The sequence below is a fragment of the Silene latifolia genome, chromosome Y (assembly GCF_048544455.1).
Source record: "Silene latifolia isolate original U9 population chromosome Y, ASM4854445v1, whole genome shotgun sequence".
Classification (NCBI taxonomy): Eukaryota; Viridiplantae; Streptophyta; class Magnoliopsida; order Caryophyllales; family Caryophyllaceae; genus Silene; species Silene latifolia.
Window position 1 is genome coordinate 247,432,177 of NC_133538.1, and position 14,311 is coordinate 247,446,487.

At 40.9% G+C, this 14,311-nt stretch overlaps 1 long non-coding RNA gene and 2 other non-coding genes across 4 annotated transcripts; 1 reads left to right on the forward strand and 2 right to left on the reverse strand.

Moving 5' to 3' along the window:
• Positions 1-1,302: 1,302 nt before the first annotated feature.
• LOC141636536 (small nucleolar RNA R71) lies at positions 1,303-1,408 on the reverse strand. The gene has a single exon (XR_012541142.1). It is a non-coding gene; the product is annotated as a small nucleolar RNA R71 (small nucleolar RNA).
• A 7,300-nt stretch (positions 1,409-8,708) lies between these two features.
• LOC141634355 (uncharacterized) lies at positions 8,709-10,634 on the reverse strand. Of its 2 annotated transcripts, none has more exons than XR_012539078.1 (3): positions 10,469-10,634; positions 9,902-9,983; positions 8,709-9,151 (listed from the first exon to the last, which is right to left on the reverse strand). It is a non-coding gene; the product is annotated as an uncharacterized LOC141634355 (long non-coding RNA). The 2 variants fall into 2 exon arrangements; XR_012539079.1 differs by having other exon boundaries at positions 8,709-8,946; positions 9,034-9,983.
• Positions 10,635-13,507: 2,873 nt separating this feature from the next.
• On the forward strand, positions 13,508-13,614 carry LOC141635604 (small nucleolar RNA R71). Its single transcript, XR_012540280.1, has one exon. It is a non-coding gene; the product is annotated as a small nucleolar RNA R71 (small nucleolar RNA).
• Positions 13,615-14,311: the final 697 nt, after the last annotated feature.

Below are 14,311 nucleotides of genomic sequence, written 5' to 3' on the forward strand. Positions count from 1 at the left end.
TCTTAGTCTCATTATTTCCTTGCATTAATCCTTGTTTTATTGTCTTAATTATTCTACCCTAATTTCGTTTATGCATTATTATTGTTATTTCATTATGTCTTTAATTAGTTTATTCATCATTATTATTATTGACAACATTAGTAATATGAGTAGCTAAAACCTTTCATGTTGGGATTAGGGATTTCATGGTAGGATTGTGACAATGTAGCGAATAAACTAGATTGTTCGCTTGTGAGAATTTGTACCCAAGGCAATTTAATTATAATACCGACTTAGTTGAGTGCACGCTTCTAAGTTTCTTTTAATCTGGTTAAATTTACTCCTGGATTGGAAGATTGGACTAAATAGACCTGCTATGAACAATAGACTACCCTGACGAGGACGGAAGTTAAGTTAGTGGAAATCTAGGATAGAAAGTGGATCGGAATGACCTTTCCTGTATCTGTCTCACAGTAGATTATCTAGGCTATTTACAGTTGAGTCGCTAGAGTACCATGGTGAACCGAAATCCTGACATGTTCTCTCTCATTTGATCACCTTTATTATAATTTCTGCCTTTTATTGCTCTCTCTTTACTGCTCTTTCCTTTAAGCCTTTATTAGTTTAGAAACCAAATTTAAACTCCCATTTAGTGACCTAAATAGACGGACCTCTAACAGATATCTTGCCTCCTTGTGGAGATCGACCCGACTTCCCTAGCCATAGTAGTTAGTGCCAGTTGATTATTTTTGGTAGGTACACGACTAGCCTGTCAAATTTTGGCGCCGTTGCCGGGGAGGCAATAGCCCTATCTATTCTTGTTTTCGTTTATTTTTATCCGTCTCAGGGAATTTTTATTCCTTGAGACAGTTCTCATTTATCCCTTTCAGTGTTGTGTATGCCCAGGTCAAACAGGTCGGAGTTAGTTCCAGCTGATTCTGAGCCAGAAAGACTATTTTGGCATAGACTCCGTCTGCAAAGAGAACTTCGAAAGGAAGACTTGAGTACTTTCGAGCCCGAGCTACAACACTTTCGATATCCGTCCGTCTTACATAAATCTGGTGGAGAGAAATCTATACCGAGGTTTGGCGGGTGAAGATCCTTGAAAGCATATGGAAGTCTTTACTGACTACTGCTCTACTATTCCCGCTACTAAGGAAGTAACTCAAGACAAGATAAAGGATTTGCTTTTTCATTTTTCTCTGACTGACTCAGCCCGTGAGTGGAAGACTGATCTTGACCGGACTGCTGCTGGTATCACCAACTGGGAGACTCTCACACTTGCCTTCTACAAAAGATACTTCCCTCCTCAACGCACTAATCAGCTGAGGGGAAAGATTACTAGTTTTAAGCAGGCACCTGGTGAGACTTTCTATGTAGCTTGGTGTCGGTTCAAGAAGTTGGTGAGGTCTCTTCCTCACCGTGGTTTTGATCAGTGGTTCTTATGCAACCAGTTCTACAATGGGTTGTACGATGACCACAGAGCTATACTTGACGCCTCATCCAACATGAGATTTCAAAAGAATATTGATGATGATAAGGGATGGGCATTATTGAGGAGATGGCGACCCATTGTGCTGAATATGGTAATCCACGGGACGGTATTCGAACGGTCCATTCGGTTGATAAGGCAGTCGTGGCTCAGCTGGAAGCTATGAATGCTCAGTTTGATAGATTGGAGCTGCAATCTGCTGGAGATCAACAGACGGTTCATCTGTTGACTAGACAGGAAACTATCATTTGTGAGAGGTGTGGAAGCAATGACGGTCATACTGCTATTGACTGTCTAACTGAGAAAGAACAAGTTTTTGCTTTTCAGCAATATAGGCAAGGAGGAGGTTCTTATTACAACAATCAAGGGGTAGTCCATCCCAATTTGAGGTGGACAAGTCAAAATATTCTTAATCCCACTCCTCCACCGCAGCAGCGGCAGCCATATGTCCCTCCTTACAAGGCTCAACAAGGCTTCCAAAAGCCTCCTTCTTTTCCTCCACTGAATCAAGGAGCATCATCTTCAAGTGGGGTAAGTGAGCTTGCTGAGTTAAAGAGAATGCTTCAGTTGTTGACAAAGCAATGGCAACTAAGTGACTAACAGAAGAAGCATCCATCAAGTCACTTGAAACTCAAGTTGCTCAACTCGCCGCCAATCAGTCCACGAGGAAACTGGGTCATTTGCCGTCCCAATCTAAGAAGAATCCACACAAGATGGTAAACTTGATTAATTGGAGAAGTGGTCGTTCATATGAAGGACCAAAATTATCAACTTTAGATGACATATCAGACCCGAGGAAGGCCATAAATGCTGATGAACAGTCAGTTGCTGCTGAAAATATGCTTACCACGAAGAATATACTCGATCGACTAGTTTCAGGGGGTCGATCGAGTGGAAAAGAAGCTGAAATCACTCGCTCAAAAGGAAATGTTACTCGATCGAGTGAACTGGATAATCAAGGGATCTATCGAGAGGTGCAAATCACTCGATCGAGTGAAAATATTGAAGAACCTGTTCGATCGAGTGGAAATTTGCCTCGATCGAACACTGCTGCTATTGAGGAACTCGATCGAGAGGCTACTATTGCTCGATCGAGTGAAATTTCACCTGGAAAGACTCGATCGATGGGTAAAGAGTCTCGATCGACAGAAAAAGAGCTTGAACCTGCTGAGATGTTGGAAGAGATAAATAAAGGGCTCGAGATTCCTATTACGATGCCCTTCCCGAGGCGATTACAGAGCACTAAAGCCAATCAACAGTTCGGTAAATTTGCCGAGCTCCTGAAAAGCTTACAGGTTAATGTTCCATACGCCGAGTTGCTGACACAGGTACCCACTTATTTAAAGTTTATGAAAGAAATTTTATCACGTAAGAGGCATATCAATGATCATGAGACAGTAGCTTTAACTCAGGTAGGGACTGCCCTAGTTCAAAATAAGTTGCCACCTAAACAGTCAGACCCGGGTAGTTTCTCGATTCCATGTCACATAGGTACCCATTTGATTGATAATGCGCTATGCGATCTTGGTGCTAGCGTGAGCGTCTTACCTTTGTTTCTCGCTAAGAGACTTGGTTTGACTAAATTTAATTGCACAAACATGACCGTACAGATGGCCGACCGTAGTATATCACGGCCGTTAGGAGTAATAGAAGACATACCTGTCAAAATCGGGAGATTCTTTATTCCCGTTAACTTCATAGTGCTTGACATACCTGAGGACACTCACACCCCTATTATTTTAGGGAGACCATTTTTATTCACTGCTCGCGCAGTGATCGATGTCGGGGGTAAGATACTCACATTTCAGGTAGGAGATGAATAATTGATTTTTCATCAGCCTAAATCTCGTAGGGCTCCCATGCAAGCTCAACCTTGCAATGCCCTATCTTCTACTGACTCCCATATTGACACTCGAGCTGAAAATGTGGATTTTTGTGCTGCAATTGTGACCTCTCCGCCTCAGACTTAGAGCAAAAAGGAGGAACATTCGTCTGTTTTCCTTACTGCAGGTACAGATGGAATAGATGCAGGAGCTGTCAAAGGTCGTAGTGCAATTAAAGTCAATCAAACTGGGGATCCTAACGTCAAAGCTGATGGGAAAGATAAAGGGACGAGGAAAGTTCGTGCATACGTGGATGTTAATTATTCTTCCCCTACTGGTTCAAATTCAAGCTCGTGGAGAACGAAAAGGACGGTCAAGGATGCTGAAGGGACCTCCTCCAGTCAGAAGCCCTCCATTAGGCTACTGAGTTTTTTTGGGAATTGAGCGGGGAATGCCCCGTTGTAACAAATTGTAAAAATTAATTTTAAATTTCGGTTGAATTTCTTTATTGCATTTTTAAGACTGTTAGAATTTAGACTATTTTTAGCTTAGTTAGAAAGACTATAGACTATTATTTTTGTGATTTGGTATGTTCGGGATATGTTTGCGAGTGTTTTTATGCAGGTTTGGGGAGATAATGACGCACTTGGATGAGTTACACAAAGAAAAGAACTCGATCGAGTACTTTTTGTACTCGATCGAGAGGAATGCCCAGAAAAGGGTTCGATCAAGCAGTTTCCAGTTACTCGATCGAAATGGCAAATATAGGGAGTTCTCGATCGAGTGGAATTTTACTCGATCAAGTGAAATGAATACAGGATCTCTCGATCGAGTGATTTGAAATCACTCGATCGAGTGAAATTGCAAATCCCGCGCAGGAAGTAACCTTTAAACTTCTTTTTCTTCATTGTTTTCAATTCTTATTTCATTTGCTTTCCTTCTTCCGATAAATCTCCCAAATCCTCTCTAAATTTTTGCCCTTTACCAAATTCACCACCCATAATTTGTTCCTTGCCATTATATCGACATTTGCCCTCTGTTTTGCCCTTCACATTTGTTCTCTTTCACGGTCAATTTGCGTATTTAGGGTTTGCGGTTTTCGGACGAAAAATCGCCATTTGCATCCTTTTTGAGTCGATTTTCTTGCATATCTTGTGGGTCTTTTAATAAAGTAAGTTTTCCCTTTACTTTATTGTTGTTTAATTGATTTATTTCAAATTTATAAGGTAATTAGGGTTTCGGGTTTGTCATTTGATCGAAAACCCGACTGTTTTGGAGTTATTTTCTGATTTTTTTTATTCAATTGATTATCTCCCCCTTTACTTACTTGTTTACGATGGAGAGTAGCTCATTACTCTCGTTTAGTTCGACTGGTACTCCGTCCTTGACTGAGACGGTGGTCCCTGCTGCCACCACCGTCTCCACGCCTGTCAGTACCGCTTCTACTACCCCCGTGTTACTTGTTACTACTGCTGGTACTATTGTTACTGCTGCTAGCCCCGCTTCCACCTCCTTGTCAGTTTCGGCTTCTGTTTTAGCTAGTTCTGCTGCTAGCTCTTCTTCTTTTTCGGTCTCGGCTGCTTCTACTGCTGCAGCCACAGCTAACACCTCTGGTACGGTGACTACCCCTATTGCGTGGTCACCAGCTGTCACAGCTGCCTACAGGGCCGCTCTAGTACCCCGTCCCGCTACTGGAGGGGCTTCTTCTTCATGTACTAGAGGGCAGGGTCGCGGACGAGCTACACCCTCTGTTGGCCGCTCTGCTGGCCGTGTCACCATCCGCGTGGATGATTCACTTGAATCGCACCCCGACTATCCTGAGGTAATCTTTGTTAATGCTATGCATCACACTCGATTCTTTTCTTTAGCTAGCTGTGATTTTCTGTCTACTAAGTTTTTGTGCCATCAGTCACTTGACAGACTTGGTATTTACGAGCCAGTTGTTGAGATTTTGAGGGGTACGGTGATGTCTGGCCTAGTAGTCCCCATGAGTGCCTTGACCTTCAAGGAGCTGACCCTTGAGTTTTTCAGCTCCTTTACCTTCTCTTCGGGCGCTCACGACACTGACCCCACTTGTGCTTCCGTATCTTAAAGGTTATTTAACCGGACTTTTTCCTGGACTTTAGAGGAGTTTTGTACTAGGCTAGGACTTTCTTTTACGGGTCCTACTGCTTTCCCTAGGAAGGTCATCTGCATGTTGTGGAGGACCTTGGCACAGACTACTTACGAGGAGCGCAAGCTCGCTCAGGTCCACCTTCCCCCTGCCCGATACTTCCCGCGTCTGATGGGTAGTACTATTTTTGGCCGTAAAGAACCAAACAATGTGAATAACATTGAGCTTTCTATTCTGGGCGGGTACCTGAACATTGACAGTGAAGGACTCTTCGTCCTTAACATTGCTTACCTGACTGCCCAGTACTTTCACACTGTGGGGGAGAAGACGACGGGCACCATCGTCTGCGGTAGCATAGCCACCTTCCTTGCCCGTTCTCTCTTCCCCGTCTTCCCTCATGAAATACCGTACCTAGACACTGATAGCTACCTCGGCATTCCTGCTATGCTGTCCATGTTTTGGCTTGCTTCCGACCACCAGACTTGGAAGATTTTTGGTTCCATGTCTGAGACACTTCCTTGCACCACTCTACCCCGTCTCGTTCCCCTGCCTACTTTTAGGGGCAGGTTACCTCCACCTCTACCCATGTACCACCTCCCACTTCAACCACCTCCTACCATGTCCGCTTCTAGGAAGCGGAGGAGATCTGAGACCGGAGAGGGATCCACACCTTCTACGGGTGACCAGACTTCCACGGCCATTCCTACCCCGGTCCCTACTCCTACTCCTACTCCTACTCCTACTCCTACTCCTACTCCTACACCTACACCAAACCAGACACAGCCGATTTACCCGGCTAATTTTGTACCTCCTCCACCCTTTGAGGCGTCCGCGGTAATGGACCAAGGGCGCCGTGACAGTTTGTTGCTTGAGCTTGTAGAGAGGCAAACTCGTATGGAGTGGGAGATAGCCCTTACTTTGTTCCCTCTATACGAGTATCACATGAGGCGACATCGTCCCGTCCCTGAGGGTTGGCCACACCCGTCTTTCTACCGGTACCCAGCTGAAGGGTACCTAGAGCCATCCAGTGACGAGGAGGAGGGCACAGCTGAGGCGGAGGCGCGTACTCAGGCTGAGGAGGCGAGGAGGAGGGAGCAGGAGAGAGACCCGGACTACACTGTGACGGTGGAGGACGTGACGGACGAGGTTGACGAGTAGCTGCTGGTCTACTCACTTCCCCAGTTTTCAGGCTGGTTTTGGGATGTTCGTATTTTGTATGTACATTCTTATTCTTTTACTTCTTTTGTCTCCTTTTTTGTTTATTGTTTTTCATTCATTTATTGGCTGTATTTTCCCGTTCCCTGTATATATCTGCTGGTGTATGCTCGAGGACAACGAGGGCGTTGTCCGTTTTGGTTTGGGAAGGGTAATACATCCTTTTGAGTCTGCATTTGCATTTATTTTTGAATTCACGTTTCTATTTTTCAGCTTGCATTGTTTTGATTTATTTCAAAAATCATAAAAATAAAAAAAAAATCATAAAATTTCAAAAATTAATAAAATATTCACGTTTATTTTTGCATATAGGTTGAGTCGGAACGGTTGATTTCCGTGATGATATTACACTGTAAGTTGTCATTTTTACTTGAGCCTGACAAATTTTGGCGGGCTTACAAATGATATGGGAAATTGAGGTTCAGGTGAGTGACTGTTTCTCCTTCTCTCTTATACATATATAATTCACCCTTTGCTTCATGAGAGAAGAGTGACCACATGAGAGTCCGATTTTGTTGGTCTTGCAAGGTCGATAGGTCAGCTTTATTTATGGACATCTTATAATTCGTTTGCGTATTGACTACTGTAGCTATGACTGTTGATTTCTATTGCATTAAATTGGTTCAAGTAGACAAGTTATAGCTAGCTCTGAGTTTTCATTTCCGTTCCATTAGTTTGCATTTAGTTTACTCGAGGACGAGTAAAGGTTCGGTTTGGGGAGATTTGATACGTGCATTTTATATAGCCTTTTTAGTTTTATTTTGCAAGTATTTCAATGAACTTTTGTACTGTTTTGTATTCCAATATGCCCCGAATTGGCTACTTTTGTTTGTTTTGACTGTTTTGTAGAACTGAACCTTAAAGTGGTGAAACCGTACTCTATTCGTCCCATTTTGTATGCATTTTGAGGAGACGGGAATGTTAGAGCGAGATTATGCCTTGGGATGCGTGAAAGGATGGTCAACGAAGCAGTCAAAGAGGTATTAGAAGCTGACTTGGAGGAAGAACACTCGATCGAATGGTTTATTTGGTCGATCGAGTGGTTTGGAGTGCTGAAGAGGTCGATCGAGTGCTTTATTTTACTCGATCGAAATGCTGCTTAGAGGGTTTCCTCGATCGAGTGATCTTTTTACTCGATAGAGAGGATTAGCACCCTTCTAAGTTACCCTTTAATCTGGTTAAATTTATTCCTGGATCGGAAGATTTGACTAAATAGACTTGATATGAACAGTAGACTACCCTGACGAGGACGGAAGTTGAGTTAGTGGAAATCTAGGATAGAAAGTGGACCGGAAGGACCTTTCTTGTATCCGTCTCACAGTAGATTATCTAGGCTATTTGCAGTTGAGTCGCTAGACTACCATGGTGAACCGAAATCCTGACATGTTCTCTCTTATTTGATCACCTTTATTATAATTTCTTCCTTTTATTGTTCTCTCTTTACTGCTCTTTTCTTTAAGCCTTTATTAGTTTAGAAACCAAATTTAAACCCCCATTTAGTGACCTAAATAGACGGACCTCTAACAGATATCTTGCCTCCCTGTGGAGATCGACCCGACTTCCCTAGTTATAGTAGTTAGTGCCAGTTGGTTATTTTTGGTAGGTACACGACTAGCCTATCATTGGTATTTCTAACTCGTGCTGGGACGCGCAAATTCTGCTGGAGACGAGCGGTTTTTGTTGAGGACTAGGAGAATTGGCTTTAGCGATGCTTTTTCATACCTTTTGCAATGCTAAATAGCGCCGCGAAGGGTTTTACCGACGCTATGAAAAGCGCCGGCTTTGCATGTGCCGCTAGAACTTTTAGCGGCGCTAATTTAGTGCGTCGGTAAAAATGAAATATTAGCGCCACTAAAAATGAGGCGCTATAAAAACTGATTCACCCGCGCTTACTAGCGTCGTTACCTGCTAGTGTCGTTTTAGTAGTAAACCCTCATAATCGTGCTTGCCTACCGTATACTCTCATTACACATTTGACCGATCACGGAATTCTAAAAAAATAGCTTTCACATTAATAATATACATATTTACATGAATTTATCAAAAAATGATTTCATTTAACCTTCAAAAAAAAAAAATGATTTCATTTAATATAAAAAATGGTGTTACACAAAATTCCAACTCTATATTAAACAAAAATAAAATCGAATCTCGGACTTTTACACTGATATCATTTACCATGCTCTAGGTACTAAACTATACGAGCTTCTATTCATCAAACCCCCTGGCCAGAAGATTACTACTCTAAAACTAAATGATTGTTATGTTAAGCTACATTCAACTGCTCCCATTGTCAATTTTCTTGTCGTCTTATAAACATTCACCTGCAATAACAAGTAAAAGAGATAAATTAGGAGATAACACCTATTGTGTTCTCATAATAAACTGAGAGGTTGCAAATACTGAACGACCATCAATGTGCAAGTCAAGTAGAAGAGTAGTAAAACTTGTCAAAAAAGGCTTTCTCGATAAAGTAATAAATTTGACGCAAATATGTTCTTCGTGCCAAGTTTCTCTTATTTGATCCTCCTGCAAATTTTAAATAGAAAATCCCCTATTTATTACCCATCCATAACTGAAGAAGCTAACTACGGAGTATATATTATCTACTTGGAAAATATGACTAACTATATGAATACAACTATACCAGATAACTTGAGTAAGACTTTACCGTTTACATGAAGTAGTGTAATCTTTATTTTCTTGGATTGTTATACTAACTTATCATAAGAAAATACTCCATTCATGTCTGTTAAAAAATTGATAATCCAAGAATGATTAATTATCATTCCATTTCATAGCTAGCAGCCAACACCACCAAAAGCTCATATTTTATTCATTCAAAAACCAATTGAAATAAAGAGTTTGGCATGCCAACATCACCATCAATATAGCTATATTGAACGGAGGTTTTAGACTGAGCTAATGAGTGATCACATGTTTTCATATTCTACTACTCCCCCCTATACCACATTTGTGGTATGCATTTTTCTGTGATCATATATCACAATATCCCTCCCCCTCACTAAATGATCATGTCTCCTTTCTTGTTCTTTTTTACTTGCAGAATTCTTCGTTTGCCTTTACCTGTAACTATATACTCCATATATATTTGTGCATTTGATAAAAAAAGATGAAAAAAGTTAATTGCTTAATCCATAGTTCTACCTTTTATTTACATAGTTCAAACCATGATATTGTTGTCCTTAAAACCAATATAGCATTTCTATACAGAGTAAGAGTATTATACAACCACCATTGTTTTTGGTCTTTACTAACCTTTTTCAATAAATTGCACATTTTACCACTGTACCTCCAGGTCGAGAAGATTTTGAGACTTGAAGTTGATTATTCTGCAAACCTGCAAGTTTCATTTTGATGAAACTATTAGGCTAAACTTCAATTTCCCCAACATGTCACTGTACGATTAAAAGAGCTTATATTATCCCCAAATTACAGGCTATGATTATTCATACATAAGTGACTTCATCATTGAAATTAAAATCCAATTTGATTAATAAAAGTATAAATAAACTCAGATCCACATATCATCAGCTTCAAATTCAAGCAATTCGATTTTACCCAATTAAGCATGGCTAAAGCAAATAGCTAATCAAATTTGTATTAAACTAGAGCAAAAAAAATAGTGAATAAAGTTTTTGTGATACATAAATGACAAGATTCCCGGCTAATTAACTATAATCGTCTAACAACATAGACACATATAATCGAATTGTTAACCCGGAAGAAAAGGGAAAAAAACCCAAATATTTAATACGAGAAAAAAAAACAGTGGAGTCAAGATCGAAATTGAATAAAACGAATAGAGGAGGAAGCAATTCATACCTTATACTGTGATTTTTATTAGAATTTCAATAACTTCGATTGCGATTGTGAAGTGAATCGTTGCATATATGAAGATATGGGTGGAGGTTTTCCTTTCTTTTTTTCTATTAGGATTGTTTTTTCTATTGGGAATTTAGAGTGGGGTGACTGGTGGGTGAGTCATACAAGTCCTACTTGATGTACTTCAGCACTTTTCTTGTAAGCGCTTCTACCTAAGCGCCTCTATAACCCGTTCTTGTAGTAGACGCTCGTCTTCTCCTGGGGACGCTCGGATTTTTAAACAGCGTGGAATGATAACTTTCATAGCAGGCAAGACGCACGGATTTCTCTTGAGATGAGCGGCTCAGGGACAAGGACGGGCGTCTTCTGTGTAATCTGCACATATTTTTAAACAGACCAAACTTTACAATTTCAGCACTCCCAAGACCCACGTCCTAGAGCCAGGACGCTCGGATCACGGCCATCACGAGCGGATTCCCTCCTAGGACGCTCGGATCTTCTCCTGCACCACGAGTTCTTCATTTCCCATATCATTCTTTCTTCATTCCTTTGTCCATTGTTGCGGGTGCACTATGAAGGCTCAGTTAGCCTAGGCAATTGCTATCCCCACACTAGATCAAACACTACACATCAAAACACATTAAAATACCTCCCTCACTTTCTCTCATGATGAAAATCTTGATCAAAGTATAAAAAGAATGTAAATCCAAGGGAATGACAGAAATGCAATACAAGAAGTAAAATGCAAGTTAAGGGTTACAATATTTACAAATGGTGGTTTAGAGAGGACTCCACCAAACTCTCACTTCTTGAATGAGATGTCAAGGGGGCATAGCCAAGGTGTTGTTGATGTTGCTCAACACCTTGTAGAAGTAGTCGAAGGCTTGTTCATTTTCATTGTAAAGATCTTGCATAGACCTTTCCACATTGTGTTCTTCATGATGGTGACCCGTGTCAAAGTGATGACAAGGATCAACAAAGCCTTGGTCTATAGCATTGCCGATGTAGGGATTGACTAATCCTTCAAATTTGTCATCCCATAGACCACATACTTCATTAGCTTGCTCTCCATTGATGTCATGAGTTGATGAAAGCAACTCCTCTTTCTTGTTGTCATGGCCAATGAGGCCTTCATCCTTTCTTGTCATGATTGGTGGTGAGCTATTCAAGCTCTCATTGTTGTTGAAATTTCCTTGCTCTTCGGATAGAGCATCTTGAATGTTATCCACTTTCTTCTTCCATATGGGTGGTGATTCTTTACCCATAGCTTGATCTTTGCATTGAGATGCTAGCTTCTTCCTATCACTTTCTCGGCTATAGTGATCGATCTGGAAATATGGCTCGTGTAGTCGGGGAGCTCTCATTGTTTTGTCAAGATTAAAAGTGATTGTCCCATCCCCAACTTCAAGCGTGAGCTCTCCATGTTTCACATCAATCACCGCTCCCGCGATATGCAAGAAAGGTCTTCCTAAAATAATAGGAATGTTGGAATCCTCCTCCATGTCTACAATGACAAAGTCTACCGGGATGAAGAACTTGCCAATTCTTACGGGCACATTCTCCCATACCTCTAAAGGTATCTTTGTTGATCGATCTGCCATTTGAAGCGTAATGTTGGTGCACTTGAGTTCTCTCATTCCTAGCCTCTTGCACACCGAGTATGGCATGACACTTACACTTGCTCCAAGATCAGATAATGCTTTGTTGATTGTAGTGTCGCCAATGGTGCATGGAATAGAGAAACATCCCGGATCTTTGAGTTTTGGAGGGGAACTTCCTTGAAGAATAGAACTACTCACTTTAGTGAATGCAATAGTCTCTAGCTTTCGGATGGATTTCTTTTTGGTAAGAATGTCTTTCATGTACTTTGCATAGGCCAGAACATGATTAATCAATTCCGTGAATGGGATTGAGATTTCTAAGTTCTTCACAATATCCATGAACTTTGCAAGTTGTTCATCAAACTTAGGCTTAGCTTGACGACTTGGGAATGGAAGTCTAATCACAATAGGCTCTTTTTCCTTAGCCTTCTCTTCATTCTTCTTCTTTGAAACTTCATTGGTGGTGGGTTCTTCTTCCTTAGAGTTCTCCACAACTCTTTGCTTCTCACTAGCATCCACGATATCTTCATCAATTGGCTTCTTTGGCCCTTCATACCTTGTACCACTCCTCAAATGGGTGGCACTAACCGATTCATGTCTTGGGGGATTACTTTGAGGTGGTAATTGTTCCTTTTGTCTTTGAGAGCTAGAAGATGCTAATTTAGACATTTGGGTTTCCAACATCTTGGTGTGGGCTAGAATGTTGTTGATGGTGATGTCTTTGGCTTGGCTATCATTTTGCATTTGGATGAAAAATTCATGTTGGTTCTTTTGCATTTGGAGGACCGCTTTTTGAACATCAAAGCCTTGGTCATTGTATTGATTGTAAGAAGGTTGATTTTGATAACCTTGGCTTTGGTTGTAAAAGAGTCTTTGAGCTTGATTTCTCATTGGAGGTGGGGTGTATGTTGGTTGAGGGTTTTAAACATTTTGGCTCTTGTATGAAAGATTTGGATGGAATTTGGTATTCTCATTTAAATAGTTGGAATAAGGGGTGCCCCTCTTATATTCTTGTGAAGCATTCATTTGTTCACATGTTCCCCTACATTCACTTTGGTCATGTCTCAAAGTTCCACAACTCTCACATACTCCACTTGGAATTGAGGATGATGCCACCATAGCATTAACATGTTATTTGGGTGATTTGGAAACTTCATCAAACTTAGCCATGGCCTTCTCAAATTTCAAATTGATGGTGTCAATAAGAGCACTTAGTTGAGCTTCCAATCGTGTGATGGAATCTACCTCATGCTTTCCTCCTCTAGTAGCCTTTCGAGGCCTACTATATTGTGAATTATGAACCGCCTTCTCTTCGATTTTGGCCCATGTTTGATTGTCATCAACTTCGGTAAACATCCCATTCGATCCCATATTGAGGATATTGCGGGAATCTTTAAATAGACCGTTCCAAAATTGTTACACAAGGAACCACTCGCTAAGTCCATGGTGTGGACAAGAAAGACAAGTGTCCTTAAATCTCTCCCATGCTTCATATAATGATTCCTCATCCCATTGCTTGAACCCGGTGATTTGGGCTCTCAACATATTGGTCTTCTCCGGAGGATAGAATTTCTTGTAGAAAGCAAGTGCTAACTTCTTCCATGAATCAATGCTAAGGGTAGCCTTATCTAGGCTCTTAAACCATTGCTTTGCGGTACCAATCAAAGAAAAAGGAAATAATACCAATCGGATTTGGTCTTGAGTAACTCCGGTTTGAGAAATTGCATCACAATAGTCACAAAAAGTCTCCATGTGTGAATGAGGGTCTTCACTAGGCATCCCTCCAAATTGAATTCTCTCAACTAATTGTATGAATGTGGATTTAGCAATGAAATTACCGGTTAAATGTGGTGGTGTAAGAGTACCATTTGGTAGGTTCTCCTCGGTTGGTATGAATGTGATGAAAATTTAGGCATTGTGGGTTGATTTTGTGGTAGATTTTATATTGGGTTGTCCTCTCCTTCTCTTGCAAAAGGGTTGGTAAACTCAATGTTATTTGGTTGAACGTCCACAATCTCACCAATACCTACAACTCTTGAAGTTCCTCTAGCAACTCTTCTATTGTTCGTTAAGGTCCTTTCAATTTCAAGATCAATAGGTAATGGATTACCTTGTGATCTCCTAGTCATGCAAAATATCAAAAAACTTGAAAACAATTAGAAGAACCTTGGGGAGATTGACTTCCCCAAGGTAAAGAAAGACACAACTAAAAACAATTAATGAAAATCAAATCAATTTAACA